Genomic DNA, 11,080 nt, shown 5'->3' with positions numbered 1-11,080 from the left:
TACAATGCCCAGGCAGACCCAAATCCATTCCTTGCTTGGTCCTAAAACCAAATTCAAATTCCAATTGAATTCAATTTATGATCCCCACAAGAGAGACAAACAAGACCCAAGCTGACAGGGTAAGGCATTGCACCCCATCCTGAGCTTGATCTGATGCTTGATGTTAAGGTTACATACAAGATCAATTTGTCACTGCCTAGGATTTTGATCATTCTTATAGCACAGAACTTGAGTCTTCTAAAGGTGCTTTTAGTATAGTGAGCTGAGCATGTTTTTTGAGCAGATGGCATAATAGCAGCCACAGTTTTCTGTGCAGCTTGTTTAATTTAAATATAAATAGTTAAACTTAATCACTTAATATTGTGGATCTGGGGCTTTATGCCAACCAATTTGTGTTTTGAATTACACATTGTCCATTTTCTCATGTATACAATCTCTCCAGCATTTAAGCCATTAAAATGCCAATTCATCCACCCATAAAAAGAGCATCCAGTCACAGTATTAATTTGTACACCACATAGCACCCAGATTACTGTCTTGATTCATCCACCCATTCAAATAAATAGCAGCAATGGCCAACAATATTGATAGAGGAGAATTGAAATAATTCACTTGGAATATTCTTAGCAGCATATTGAATGTATTTCTCAACTTCTTTCCATTGGCTTTATTTCAATTTTTGTTTGCCCCTGTTCACACATGGTTAGCCAGGAGCCCTTTATTTAAACCTATCATAATCTTGTATACCTCTATCAAATCTCATAAAAATAATGGTCCTAGCAAGGAACCTCGTCTACTTTACTCCAATTTGAAAAACAACCTTTTATCATAACTCATTGTTTTAAGGCAAAAATCAATTTTTAAAAAAAATCCTCCTATTCCATAAGTCTTCATTTTGCTAACCAATCTTTTTGTGGTACATTGTCAAATGTTTTTTTCAAAATCCATATGAACATACGGCCAGATTTAGCCGCCACAGAACCAGAGCGGGCGAGGGGCAAGCAATGGAATTATCTGTTGACCTCGGGCGGAATTTTACAGTTTTGGGATGAGCGAGGCCATAAAATCCCATCCAGTGTTTCCTTCATCAACCTTCTCTGTTTTAGTTCAACAAAAAATCAATTAGATGAGTCAAGCATGATCTGCCATTTACAAGTCTGTGCTGGCTATCCTTAATGAACTCCAACCTCTTCATGTGTATGTTGATTTAATTTCCTGATGATGGTTTCAAAAACATTATCCACCACTGTCGTTAAGTCTGTAGTTACTAAAAATGTTTTTACACTCTGTATTGAATAAAGGTGTCACATTTGTCACTCTCCAATCCTTCAGCACATCCTCCATATCTGGGGAAGATTGGAAGATTATGTGGCAAATCCTTCCCCTATCTTACTTCCTTTAGCAATCTGGAATGCAAGCCATTTGGACTTTATCCACTCAAAGGATAGCCAGCCTTTCCAGTACATCCTGTCTCCAAATTTTCACCCATCCATTACTTCCACCATCTCTGCTTCTACTGATATTTTGGTCAACATCTCTTCCTTAGTAAACGCTGATTTAAAATACTCAATCAGTATTCTAGCCTTGCCTTGCACCTCTACGCATACATCATTCTTTTATTCCCAATAATAGCAACCCACCTCCTTCTACCTACTTGCTATTTATATACTGGTCGAAGATTTTTGAGTTCCCTTTTATGTCAACTGTCATTCTATGTTCATCAGCTCTCTATGACTATTATTTTCCTCTTCACTTCCTTTCTCAGTTTATTGCATTTGGCGTGGTTCTTGCTTGCAGAATTCGCATCATGCACTCGTTAAGGGCCCTGGAAAATTCCTACATAGTTTTCATTAATTAGCAAGAGAAAACAAAATTAAATACTATGCTTTTCTGTTCGTTAGTTATCCTCCTAATCCAGGTGGAACATAAGGCCACAACAGTGCTCCTCCATTGGACCCTGTCTTGTGCTGTGGTTTACCAGACCAATATCAGGAATAGACAGATTGTCTTATGAGGAAAGGTAGAACAGGCAAGGATTGTATTCACTGGAGTTTAGAAAAGTAAGAGGCGACTTGATTGAAACACAAGATCCTGAGGGGTTTTTGGCAGGGTGGATGTGGCGAGGATGTTTCCTCTTGTGGGAGGATCTAGAACTGGGGGTTACTGGTTAAAAATAAGAGGTTGCCCATCCGAAACATTGATGAGGTGAATTATTTTCACTCAGAGGGTTGTGAACCTTTGGAACTCTCTTCCTGAAAAGGTGATAGGAGCAGAGTCTTTGAATATTTTTAAGGCAGAGGTGGATAGATATTTGGTGAGGGGATGATCAGCTATGATCTTATTAAATTATAGAGCAGGCTCAAGGGGCATGGTGTAGGAAAAAGGAGGGGCAATTGAATGATGCACAAGGAGATTGAGCAGTCCCACCAGCATGAATTGGTTCAATTACACCAGGGAGAATTGTGTGGCATATTGCAATTTGATCTGTGGTCAAACTCCACCACAGTTCAGTTCAGTCCTTGCCATGCTCATTCCAGGTTTGATGCACCACTATCCTAGGGGAAAGATATCACAGAAAGCCACATATCCACCACCTGGATCATAATATCCATCTTGTCAGCCAGGACTTTATGAAATAGGACATTGTGTAGAGCTGCTCTATCACCTGCCCACAGATTCTATTGCATACCATTACTTTGAGTTTCTTCTCATATTTCCCCCCCCCCCCCAGATTAGCTTAGAGAATGGTGAGTAATTACCCTTGTGTAATTGTGTAAACGGCTCAGTGCTCTTTGGGTAGATTTGCACCAAAACTAAGTAATTAATCTGTACTGAATTGCAACTCATCTGGAACATTTATTCAGCCAACTTTACCTTCCCATGGCTGTTTATTCAGTGGCATCAGGAAACACAAGGAAACATTCTATTGGTCGACAATCCTTTCTGGTTCAGACTCACTGATTCAAGGCAAATGGGCTTGGTGAAGATTGCAGAAGATCTTGTTAAATAAAACACAATGAAAGAAGCAACATAGAAGCAGATTCCAAGCAATATTAAATCTGCTAATATCACCCTCACTGAAATCAGACTTTGGTCAAATGAGAGGACAAAGATCTGGAGTATGTGGGAAAATGTGAAATTGTCCATTTTGGCAGGAAGAATAAAGAAAGAGCATTTAATATATATGGTGAGAGATTGCACAGCTCTGAGATGCAGAGGGATCTGGGTGTCCCAGTACATGAATTGCAAAAGGTTAGTGTGCAGGTACAGCAAGTAAATAGGAAAGCTAATAGAATGACATTGTTTATTGTGAGAAGAATTTAATACAAAGTAGAGAGTTAGCAGTAAAATAGGGCTTTGGGGAGACTACATCTGGAGTACTGTGTATACTATTTATCTCCTTATTTAAGGAACAATGTAAAGCATTGAAAATAGTCAGACAAGATTTACCAGACTAATACCTGGAATGGGTGGGTTGTCTTATGAGGAAAGGTTAGACAGGGTAGGCTTGTATCCACTGGAGTTTAGAAGAGTAAGAAGCAACTTGATTGAAACATACAAGGGTCTTAACAGGGTGAATGTGTGCAGTCGTTTCCACTTGTGGAAGAATCTAGAACTAGGGGTCACTATTTAAAACTAAGAGGTCATCCATTTAAGACAGAAATGAGGAGAATTTTTTCTCTGAGGATCATGAGTATTTGGAACTCTTCCTCTAAAGGCAGTGGAAATAGAATCCTTGAATATTTTTAAGGCAGAGCTAAATGGATTCTTGATAAGCAAGGGGGTAAAAGGCTCTCAGGGGTAGGTGGGAATGTGGATTCAATATTACAATCAGATCAGCTGTGATCTTATTAAATGGCAGGGCAGACTCAAGGGGTCAAGTGACCTACTCCTGCTTCTAAATCATATATCAGTTTCTTCCCGTTTTTGACAATTTAAAAATCCTATTGCAATATTAAACAAGGCACGGGGAGAACTTGCAGACTCCAAAGACAGTGACCCGAGCCAGGAATTCTTTCACTGGGCTGAGGCACGTGGGCCTGATATTAACTTATGGATTGGCTCATAATTTAATAGATATTGGCACCATTGTAATGCATTCAGTTTTACACAAAGAGAAACTATTAAATAAAGTTTGCATGGGGCATAATCTGAGTATAAAATGTCAGGGTTGTTATGTAAAGTAGCAAAGAGTATGCAACCTTGAGTTTTATTGTCCATCAACGGTAGTCAGTTGTGACAACGGTGGCTCAATTGGTGTCATTTTCCCCTGAGTCACAAAATGCTGGGTTTAAGTCCCAGTTCAGGGCTTGGACAGAAAAAAAACCAACATTCCGGTGCAGTATTGAAGGAGTGACTATTTAATGTCAGATGAGACATTAAATTATGAGGCAGCATGGTGGCATAGTGGTTAGCGCTGCTCCCAGGGACCCAGGTTCGATTCCCAGCTTGGATCACTGTCTGTGTGGAGTTTGCACGTTCTCCCAGTGTCTGCGTGGGTGACCTCTGGGTTCTCCCACAGTCCAAAAACATGCTGGTTAGGTGCATTGGCTATGCTAAATTTCCTCTGTGTACCCGAACAGGTGCCAGAGTGTGGCAACTAGGGGATCACAGTAATTTCATTAACACTGCAATGTAAGCCTACTAATAAAATGAACTTGAACTTAAATTGAGGGCTCAATTGCTTATTTGGTTGGAAATTGAGCAGAGCCAGCAGCGGAGTTCAACAGCACAACTGTCAGGATCACACACAACTGTTGATTCTTCCATTGAACATATATCTACTATTTGAATATTCCTTTAACATTATTTATTCCTTTAGGTTCAATTTCTATTCACATTAAGGTTTGTTTTTTTCAGCTTCTATTCAAATATGATGTAGTTAATGGAAACATTGACTGAATCATTTATCTTTACACCATCTCTGCGGCTGTGCTGCTACTTTGAAACCTTGCTATTCATTCAGCCAACAACATGCATAACCTGATTTCAATACCCACTTTTCATTTTTACGCTGTTGTGCAATACAATTTCATGAGAACTCTTTGAAAAAGTCTTAGCAGAAAACTGTATATTTTTCATAATTTTCTGCCTTTGAACAGGATTAATATTCAGCCCAAGTAAACAGTCCATTATTGCTTTCTGCTAATCACTTTTTAACATGTGCTTGCATTTTCATTCAAATTGACGAATATTTTTAAACCCAGTCCCAGAACAGAAAGTCACACCAGCACATTCACTTAGTATTCATACATATGGTCTGATCGTTGTGCATCTTTCTAAAGGTCATGTACTGGTTCATAAAATTACATTAAGGCAGTAAAAAAGTGGCTTTATGCAGAATATCACAGGGAAAAGGCAGTAATATATTGAGATGAAACACTTTCAATGTTTTTATTTATGTTTCTTTTCAAAGAAACCCATTGATAATTGTTATATGTGGTTGCACACAATATGTCACAGGTTAGTGAGGGAGGCACATGCACAAAGCATTGGGACTAAGATTACTGTCTTAAATGAGTGATGGATTAGCATTGAGGTTCTATTGTATCAATACGAGATAAGCACAGTATATAGCGGTTACAGTGCGGTCTCAGAGGTCAGTGTCAATGTCAGGCTGAGAGCATAGCATTGGAGTCCTACTGTACTGTTACAAGTCATTGAGAGAAGGGCACAGAACATTGGATAAAAGTGTGCTGTCACTGATGGATTATCACAGAGTAGATTCGAGCACATTGTGTACATGTTAGTGAGGAATCAAAGCAATGCATTCAAATTTCCATGCCAGAGATTGATAAAATACCGGGGGCAAAATTGGACAACCTTCAGACTGATGCAGCGATTATAATAGGTGATTAACTTGCACCCTTTCTTCTTGCTATTTGTAGCATGTTAGATTAATTAAGACCCAGGGGTTGGACCGGCAATGCGGCCTGGTTAGTGATAGCAGCTGCTGTCAGTGCCCGTGCACTGACACGGAGACTGGCAGGCAGTGCTGAAAAAAATGAATGGCCTAGTTTGGGTGGCATAGTGGCAAAGTGGTTAGCACTGTAGCCTCACAGCGCCAGGGTCCCAGGTTCGATTCCCAGCTTGGGTCTCTGTCTGTGCGGAGCTTGCACATTCTCCCCGTGTTTGCGTGGATTTCCTCCGGGTGCTCCGGTTTCCTCCCACAGTCCAAAGAGGTGTGGGTTAGCTGGATTGGCTATGCTAAATTACCCCTTAGTGTCAGGGGGACTAGCTAGGGTAAATGCGTGGGATTGTTGTCGGTGCAGACTCGATGGGCCGAATGGCCTCCTTCTGCACTGTAGGATTCTATGATTCTATGATTCTACACGCTAAAGCAAGAGTGAGTGTCCATTCTGTCCTGCCAGTCCTGTGTGTCACGCCTGGAATGTCCACATCGATCCACTCCCTGACATCCCACGGCCTTCTAGCACCCGACCCCTAGCACCCTTCTTCAACTCCTTTGACAACCCCAATCACAACCCCTGTCTGCCAAGGCACAATGCCAAAATATGCCACCCGATTGCCCCCACCTGCAATACCCCGTGGACTTCCAGCCATCAGGCTTTCAACCCCCACTTTTGTTCCCACAGGAAAAAATGGCCCATAACAGGGAGGAGCAGGGAAGACTGGAGATGGGGTCCCCAAGCTATGCATCTCCTCTGTGTCTCTGACCTGTCAGAGGAGGCCGAGGATAGAGCTGTGACTGACAGCCAGGTCAGAGTGCGCCACAGAAGTTAGGAGCCACAAAGCTTTCATTCCTATGACCTATTTCAATTAAGTTGCAATCTGCTCAGATACCTGTCCCTCCCTTGCACTGAACCACGTGTCTTCTTTTGCAGGAGGGGACCCTGATGAGACCAGGCCATCAGGAATCGCCCCCTTCCCTCCCCATGGCCACTGCCCCCACTGTGACCTCAGTCAATACCTCGGAGGGAAGATCCAAAGAAACCTCAGAGGAAAGCCCAGGAGAAACCTCTGAGGAAAGCACTTACCAGTCGACACAGGCACCATCTACCAGAGCAGATTCAGTGGGACATGTTAGTGGTGAGTTTTTTGGGAAACTTTCTGGTGAACATCACACAGCCGTTGATGTATATCAGGTGGAGGCGGAAACATCCAAGGACTTGGGAAGGCAGAGGTCTCCCAGAGTCAAGGAGACAGCTGGCCCCCAGCCATGTACCGGGCTACTGGGATCAGCTGCTTGAAATGCAGAAGCAGAGACGGGGATTGCAGGAGGGGCTGTCAGCAACTTTTCAACAATTACAAAGCTGTTTGGTGGAGTCCCATAGCCTTCAGTCGTAGGAGATGGTGCCAGCATTGTATGACACCTAAGCCAACACTACAAGGGTGGTGACTGCAATGGAGAGCCTGGGGCAGGAAGCGGTAGTCATGAGTGACAGAGTCTAAGGCGTAGCTGGAAGCATGCTGGAGACACAGCAGATCATTGCTGTGGGCTCCAAGAGAATGGCCCAGTTACAGCTGGCCATAGCTGCAGGCCGAGAACGAGTCCCAAAGGGCTCTTGCTGAGGGTATCCAGAACATGGCCTAGGCTCACAGGGCTACTGTTGAGGGGCTCCAGTGTATGTCCCTGACTCAGAGGTCTATTGATGAGGGGATCCAGACATGGCGTAGTCTTAGAGGGCCATTGCTGAGGGCTCATACACCACGGTGCATACGCAGTTGGGCCTTTAAGACGAGCAGAGCTAGTTGAGGCCGGGACCTCTGAAGCTGCCCGCCATCCCATGAAGTGTCCCAGGGACCAATAAAGCGCCCCGAGGGAGGAGGAAATGCTAAAGCCCAACTGGGTTCTTCCATTCAGGAGACCCTGCCCATCCCCAGCCCTTCCAAATCCCCCCCTTCCTGATAGCGGTGTATGTCTCGGGAAGACGGCTGATCAGGGTGGCACGGCTATATCCGTGACACCCGAAAATCAGCCGGGCCCTCCAGGGGATGCAGGCCAAGAGGGGCGGAACACAGCTGACCACCTCCCACCTCTGATGTGCACCCTGGGGGCACCTTCATGTAGCGGTAGGCCATGTAAGGTTAAGAAGTTGTAGGGTCATCAAGGGGGCATGCACTAGTTAGGGTTTTGGTAATTGTCAATCTACAACTTCACTAATAAATGTTATTGCAACCCACAGCTGTGGCTAATCTGTCCGTGATCCGCTGTACCCCGGCTGTACGCATATATGATCAGAATGTTCAGTGCGAGAGTGCGAGAGAGGCTCTAGGCCTATTGGGTCTGCTGGGTGCTCCAGTTCCTAGTACCTGTGCCAGATCCCTGACTGCCATGGTACTCCAAGTGCTCATCCAAAAACGGCGTTAAGGTCACAAGGTCACTAGCCCCCCACTGTTGACAGAGGACTCAGCAGTCTAAGCTGCTCTGCTTCAGTCCCCACTGGCCCCCCAATCAGTCCCAGCAGTGGGGACCATGTAGGCCCACAGTGACAGCCTTGAATGGCATCCCCAGCACCCACCGGATCCTAGGACCAGCACCCTCCCCCTCTCAACTCCACCCCCGATGCATTGGGCTGCACGGTGGCGCCCCCAACCCTCACTCAGAAATGGACCCAGGTGCCAGTGTGCAGTCAGAGAACAGGTAGGAGTCAGACTTGTGTTGCACCAGGGCATCATCAATGTGCTACATAGTGAGTTGTCATCACCTTCCTGCCTGGACTCGCTAACATGGCCAACCCAGGCCCATCATTCTGATGTGCTGTCAAGGATATCCATGATGTGGAGATGCCGGCGTTGGACTGGGGTAAACACAGTAAGAAGTTTAACAACACCAGGTTAAGGTCCAACAGGTTTATTTGGTAGCAAAAGCCACACAAGCTTTCGGAGCTCTAAGCCCCTTCTTCAGGTGAGTGGGAATTCTGTTCACAAACAGAGCTTATAAAGACACAGACTCAATTTACATGAATAATGGTTGGAATGCAAATACTTAACACCAGGTTAAAGTCCAACAGGTTTATTTGGTAGCAAAAGCCACACAAGCTTTCGGAGCTCTAAGCCCCTTCTTCAGGTGTATTCGCATTCCAACCATTATTCATGTAAATTGAGTCTGTGTCTTTATAAGCTCTGTTTGTGAACAGAATTCCCACTCACCTGAAGAAGGGGCTTAGAGCTCCGAAAGCTTGTGTGGCTTTTGCTACCAAATAAACCTGTTGGACTTTAACCTGGTGTTGTTAAACTTCTTACTAAGGATATCCATGGCAGGGCGTGGAATGGGGCGGGGGGGTGTGGGTGGGTTGGGGGTTTGATGGATGGAGCTATGGGACATCACACCTCTTAGTCAAAGAACCTTGTGACGATGAGGGCCTTCCTTGTCATCTTGTGCTGCTGGACCTTTTGAGCCGCCTCTCGGAGTGGGCTCATCTTTCACATCCTCCTGGGTCTCCTTCTCCTCAGGGCCGTCCACCCAGTTCTCCTCCTCTGTGATGTCTCTCCACTGTTGAGCCAGGTTGTGGAGTGCACAGCAGACCATCACGATGTGTGAGACCCTCAGGGGGCTGTGCTAGAAAACTCCATTAGAACAGTCCAGGCAGCGGAACATCATCTTCAGGAGCCCGAAGCACTACTCGACAATGGACCAGGTGGCGCACGAACCTCAGCCTGTTGGATGTTAGGGCATGGGTCTGGGCATATGGGACCTGCAGTGAGAGCCTGGGAGTTGATGGGACTAGACCTGTATCGGAGCTTGTCTGCATATAGTTATAACAGTTGTTCAATAAATTACCTTTGTAATTTAAGGCTCTTGTCATATTACTTCGTGCTATAATAGGAGTCACCAACAGTGCTATCCAATGGCACTTGCTTGGCAATAAACTGTGCACTAATACTCAGTTTGAATGCCACCAGGGCTACTCAGCTTCTGACCTCATTACAGCCTTTGTTCAAATGTCGACAAAAGGGTAAAACTCCAGAGATGAGGCAAGTGACTACCCTTGACATCAAGACAACATTTGACCAATATGGCATCAAGGCGCCCCAGCAAACCTGGTATCAATGGGGATCAGGGGTAAACTCTCCACCAGTTGGAGTCATACCTGACACAAAGGAAGATGGTTATACGTGTTGGAGGTCAATCATTTCAGTTCAATGCAAGAATTGTTTTTCAGGGTAGTGTCCAAGACCAACCATCTTCAGCTCCTTCAATGACCTTTCTTCTATCATAGGTCAGAATTGGGGATGTTCACTGATGATTGCACAGTGTTCAGCACCATCCACAACTCCTCAGGTAGCAGTCCACATCCAAATGCAGCAAGATCTGGACAATATCCAGGATTGGGCTGATAAGTGGCAAGTAATATACGCACCAACCAGTTCTAAGGAAGATCATTACTTTGTTAAATAGAAGACAGTGTGGCAGCATGCAGGATTTAAAAGGGTGATTTGGGATCCGAAAGGACTAATTAGTAAAATAACGGGCTGCAGGTTGTCCAAAAAGTTAAAGTTTACTTATTATTCACAAATAAGGCTTACATTAATACTGCAATGAAGTTACTGTGAAATTCCCTTAGTTACCACACTCTGGCGCCTGTTCGGGTCAATGCACCTAACCAGCACGTCTTTCAGAATATGGGAGGAAACTGGAGGAAACCCATGCAGACATGGGGAGAACATTCAAACTCCACACAGACGATGACCCAAGCTGGGAATTGAACCCGAGTCCCTGGCGCTGTGAGGCAGCAGTGTTAACCACTGTGCCACCACCACTGATGTTGATTAATTTTTACCTTAAGTTATTGAATATGATCTGGTAATAGCCTTTCTTCATTGGTAGTGGTCTGCTACGAGAGTCACAGGGTCATGGGTTGAAGGACTGCTTCAGAGATTTGAGCACATAATCCAGTGGAGTAATGAGGAAGGGCGGTGCTATTTCTCGGTGATGTTAAAGTGAAGTCCCAAAGAGCCAATCATGTGGGTCACAGATGATAAAGATCCCATGGCACAATGCAATGGAGTTCGACTGGTACCCAGGCAAACATTAAACCATTGGCTAACATTTTAAAACACTAATTGAAAATTTGTCATAATTCAGTTACAATTCAAAGATACTTAATTGGCTACG

The sequence above is a fragment of the Mustelus asterias genome, chromosome 19, assembly GCF_964213995.1.
Source record: "Mustelus asterias chromosome 19, sMusAst1.hap1.1, whole genome shotgun sequence".
Classification (NCBI taxonomy): domain Eukaryota; kingdom Metazoa; phylum Chordata; class Chondrichthyes; order Carcharhiniformes; family Triakidae; genus Mustelus; species Mustelus asterias.
This window is presented reverse-complemented; position numbering follows the sequence as displayed.